The sequence below is a fragment of the Carassius carassius genome, chromosome 7 (genome assembly GCF_963082965.1).
Source record: "Carassius carassius chromosome 7, fCarCar2.1, whole genome shotgun sequence".
Taxonomy (NCBI): Eukaryota; Metazoa; Chordata; class Actinopteri; order Cypriniformes; family Cyprinidae; genus Carassius; species Carassius carassius.
The window spans coordinates 3,871,705-3,877,704 of NC_081761.1; positions in this window are offsets into that span (position 1 = coordinate 3,871,705).

Genomic DNA, 6,000 nt, shown 5'->3' on the forward strand with positions numbered 1-6,000 from the left:
GAAGAATTGGATGTAAAGGAACCATGTTTTACCTTTACTGAATGCTCTAATGAATCCTGGATAATGCTATCAAACATAATAGCATATTAACATCAACATCCATTACAATTATATCTGAGCTGAAAATTGTGTTGCTCAAAGCTTGAGAGATCAGGAGACTGTGGAGTTTTTAGTTATGTTTTCTGTGAGTTTATTACATTTGTTGGTGACACTTGTATAATTTGTCTATTTTGATTTATTAAATATTAAATAAAATAAATATATACCATTGCATACAAATGAAATAAGTTAAAAAATAAATATATTAATATAAATATAACAAAATAAAATATATAGAAATGACAACTTTTCAGGCGATCTCCATTTTTTGCTTTCCTTCTTCTCTTTGAGAAACATCAGATGTATTAAAGAGACTGTAATTCAAGTTTCAAGTTGTTGTTTCTTTTCTATCCATACACCCCATCATTTCTATGAAGGTCACGCTGCTATTTTCCCCAAAAACACAGTTTTGACAGTTAAACCAAAGATCTTGTTTGGTTTTTAAGCGACACACAACCTTGAGGCTCACGACATAAAGCAAGGGTCACGCTAGATGATCACGAAGAGAATGAGAAAATAATCAATCAAGAGACGTGAACACACTTGCAGCAGCGCGCGTCACGGCTAGACTGACACACTGAGTTATGTGCTGATAAGGCATGACTGAACTTAGCACATCTGTTTCCATGCCACTTCAATCACGGCTAATTCCATTTGAGTGGGACTCTTTCCACTAGTCAGTTATCCTCCATAAATGTCTCGCAAGGTCATGCTATTCCATTTGTCATCATCTGACCGAGCTAAACAGCTCATGTCTGCCAAATCGGACTGCATATTGTCATGATGATCACGAGAACCTCGTGCCAATGGGGATGAGTTAGTCAGAGGACGGCTTGGTTTATCATGTTGATCATTTAGAAGTTTGATCCTGGTTTGCTTTGTCTAGAACTACATTCACTGGACTTTTTCCAGACAACTGGACCCTGCACACTTGCAAACTGCTAAAACACTTGAAATGCACAATGGAAGCATTTTCAGTCTAGACCGGGCAATTATTGTCCAGACCCAGCTGGATGGCTTTTTCCACACCTGCATGACACTGAAAATGTAAATGCTCTCACAGTCAGCCAGCATCCATTATATTTCTCAGATGAAAAACCCACAGGTGCATATACATTTTCAAAAGCAGTATCAAACTAGATTTTGCATTTTCTGTACAAAATATTAGTGGTGCTTGCATGTTTCGAACTTGCTGACTGCCATATCAAAGCTGGCCTGACAACTTATCTTAGTGGTTTCTAATTTTGGCAACCAACTTCCAATAAAAATAAAAAAAAAGTACTTCTCAGAAGTTGCTCCCATTTTTAGTTTTTCTGTGTATCAAGTTTGTCCCCAACAGTTGTGTAATTTTGTCTGTTTATATATATAAAAAAATTGTTCAATATGTAAAAATATTATAGATTGTTTTAACAAAAGCATATGATACATATTTTAAAAACTCTAAAAAAAACATACTATACTTAGTATAATTAATTACAGTCTTGCAGTGTTGTATATTATATTATATTATATTATATTATATTATATTATATTATATTATATTATATTATATTATATTATATTATATTATATTATATTATGTTATATTATTTTATATTATATTATATAGGTTTTCAAAAAAATAATAATAATAATATTCCTGTGTGCAAGCAATAGTACTAGTGTTGTGTGCTTTTAAAAAAACAGCAGTAATACAACTCTTTTGTCTGTGTCACATGTCACTGCAGGTCACATAAGCAATCACTGCGCATCTCAAGGATTTGTGCTATCTTGCTTTACCATTCATTGTTCTTTAGCACTGTAATCTGACCTCAGTGACCTATCAGTGTCCTGATGTGACCGATTCTCCATCTCAATATTCTTTTCAGAGAAATTCATTTGAGAGCTGAAATGAATCTTATTCCACATGCACACATAAACAGATCAACACACCCAGCAGAAAACAATCACTGTTGGCCTGAATCCTTTCAAATCTGTTCAGAGGACACTGATGGCCAATTTCATGCATCTTTCAACTGGCCTGAGCACCTCTATTTCCTCGGTGGGCAGATGCATGATGGGAAGGACATGAGCTCTGATGAGGCGATACACGCTGTTGTCTAGATCGGGCATCGGAAAGCTTGGCGTGATGCTGGGCAATTATTTATTTAATTTTTTTTTTCAGAGGGCTGGCATTTACAATCAAACACTGACATCTGTCATGGGTCCCCCGAGGCACTTGTCTGTTATGATTATCCGTCATATTCCGATCATTTGCATGATGTCGTTTGTCCTGACGATGTGCCAGACAGTATGTGTGTAGGCGCTGGTGTCGGGAACGAACACATGATTTTAAGTGGGAAACTTATATGATGTGTAGCTTCCAGTACTGACGCAGAATAGACGGAAACAGCATTTGAAGGATATATATGCATGATCACAGAAAATAGATTCTGACTCGTGTATCATCTGATTGAATGACTAATTATATATTCAACTTTTTGATTTTGTAACTTATAGAAATGGCCCATGTTTGCTAACGTTCCGTGCTGGTAGTTGATGTGACTAAATTATGATGTTTCCTCCACTGAAACCTATTTCAAAGTGCAAATGTAGCTCTGAACACTGATAATAAAATGTTTTGGAAGTAAAATATACAGTATATAGACAGACACATTCACACACACACACACACAACATGAAACTAATGAATATTTTAAGTTGTGTATTCTAATAATATTTCATTTTTAAAAAATCATGCAATTTATGAATACTGTTGTGTGTTCTGATAACTAAACGTTTCAGAAGTAAAATATATTTAGCAAATAAATTAAAATAATATTTTATTTTATTTTATTTGTTATGGAGGCTCACAGTTATGTACACACACACACACACACACACACACAAATGCATTTTTTTCAATTTAATGTAATTTTATTTATAAAATATAGTTAGCAAATCATTTTACTTTATTTTGCCTCACAGAATCATAATCTTGTGGACCTCCTTGGATGTGGCATCACAACCATAAAAGTTTTTAATAGATGGTTTTTGTAGCTTACTTTCATTCATTGGCCTTTCTGGACTCAGTGAAGAAGCTTTTGTCTTAAGTTCTCTTATTTCAAAAGAGCAAGGAAAATCCACTTTTGCATGATATGTCCCTTTGAAATATGCTTAAACCTCAAGTGCACCACAAAAAATAAATGTCATGTTATTCCTCATTAAAATGTATTTACCGAAATTACCATGACCAGCAACAACAGTAGAAAGTGCCTGTGGCTTCAGATCTCTGGGAGTGAAGATGATCTAAAGTAAATGGCAGCCCTGCTCAAAGTATGAAATATTAAAGGTCACTTTGATTTTACACTCTCCAAAGTGGCAAATGAGGCATAATAGATCAGGACAGAACAATATAAACAAAGCACAGCGGTTCAAAAGTTGCTAGAGGAAAGGTCATAGTTAAATGTGCATGTACTGTACGTTTGTAAATGAGCGTGTCCTATAAAGTGTCACATTATAGTCGAAGTGTCATATTTGAGTACAAACTTCTGATAAACACAAAGCATTTTGAGAAATATACACTGAGAAAGGATACTATTTTCACTCAAAAGCTACAGTACTTGTGAATTTCACAATTAATTACAAAGAATCAGCAAGCAATGCACTCAATAAAACATGACATTTTGAAATATAAAGAAAGTACTGCGGTATTTTGGTTTTATTTAGAATTCACTTAAAACATTACTGGCATTATAATGGCTTTAACCTGATAAAAAAAAATGTTGTGAAGAAGTCAGTTTATGTCTGTGCACATATGTATACATTTATATTAACATGTAAAAAAAATGTATAAAGATCTTGTTTTCTTTCTTAAAAAAGTTTGTGATTAAGCCAACATTTAATAATTTTGACACAAAGTAAAAAAAAAAAATGTTGATGTTGCTGTTGCTGTTACATTTATTATAAATAATCCTTTGAATTATTGTCCTGCATAATAATATACATTTTTTTATTCGTCTTTTTTTCTGGTCTTCCTTTGAAGTTAAAACATTTATACATTTTATAAAGTTATCTTTCAATTAAATTTTTTCTGCATCGTGGAAATCATAGGGCACTGCACCACGGTAGTAATTTCCCTATATAAAATTCCTTCTTTTCAGACTACAGTATTGTGTTCACTAACATTCCCGCACACAGTACTACTCAAATGTCCCATCACAGGAAGGGAAGCTCTATGTTTCCAGCGAGCGCATCTTTAAATGTCACCAATCTGTCACTGGCAAGCTTCCTTAAGGCAGAGCGAGTGAAACTGCTGCAACCCTGCCACTGTTTTTCTTCCTCTCCACCAATCCATACCTTTCTGGATGAGGGGAAGGTGGGCCTGATTAAGTGGCTAAATGATAGCTGACACTGCGTGTCTCTCTATAGGCCCACTCCACATCCACTCACCGCTGTAAAGGATCAGACACCCACTCTGTGCTGCACATATATTATGGGCGTAGTTGCTGTCAGAGCCAGGCCCTTTATAAACCAAACATATTGATCATGCATTGCAGCAGATGCTATCACGGTGGCCAGGAGGGTATGGAGGGATAAAATGGGATCGTTACATAGGGTGTAGGTGACATGCTGGCATTCTCTTGACTAAATGCTCCATATTGCAGCTTATTCTGATCAAGAATCATCAAAAATCCCAGTTTGTTGTGTTTGCTGGCCATTTAGGGGCGGTTCTATGTGAAATATGTGATTGTAGCACAATACTAGACCGTAGAGTGAGGGAAGCACAAATGTAATACTTCGATTAAGCGTTCTGGAGGGAAATAAAAATGGAAAGGAAACAGAGAAGGAGAGATGACGCCTACGGTTCGGCTTTTGGCTTCTGGAGGTATTGTGTTGTGTTTTATGGTGGGAGCAGACGAAGTAGAATTAGAAAACATCAGTCTTTCACTCTCTCTCGCACCTATGTAAGCAGCTATGGTTTAATACTGACTGTAAACCGCGGGTTGTTCTTCTAGCAAAGCAGTGTGTGGGCTGAAAAAGAACCAAGTATTCCCTTCCGCATAAATCCTTATTGTTATGTGCATCTGATGCTCTGTGATGTTTCACACTTAGATACAGAAGATATGTTTATTTGCATATGACACAAACAAGCTGACCGCAATTTGCATATAGGAAATGTATAAATTGTGTGTCTAAGTGAGACAAAAGAAACAATGCATGAGCACAAATGTCCATCTTTAATTGTGGACAGTAATGGGCTAATAATTGCACTAGGAAAACAACACTGATTTGAATCCAGTGCATTCTTTAATGAGTCTCATTTGCATTGGAAAAGGCATGTTTGTAATAAAAATAAATAAATAAATAAAAAGTGCAGTGACAAGTTAAGTGCATCACAGGTAAGCTGTGGGGAAAGATTTTGTAGAAAAAAAATTCTAATTGCAAATATCCTAATAAAAATTGCATTTGTGATTTGCTGTGCTTATTTGTACGTCTGTGCAATTTAGCCAAAAAAAAAAATTCTGATTAAAAATCAATATGACTATAAAATGCTTACTATTATAATATTCAACTGTAACAAAAAATATATAATAATATTATTATCATTACTAGTATTATTATTATTGTTGTTGTTATAAAATATTGCATTTATTACACTAAATAATGAATATTACCTTCAACTAATATTAACTAATATTTTCAAACGACATTTTTTTTTTCTCATTCGAAATTTGTAAAGATGATTGGCATCTGTTGTGTTCCCAAATACAGTAGAAATACACATATTAAATTAAATTACAGCATTTACTGTACATTTTAATAACTACACTGTGCCATATTGCAATTTCCCTTTTATTTGGATTAATCATGCAGACCTAATAACAGGACTACTTGTGCACATTGTGTCTTTTTTTTAAG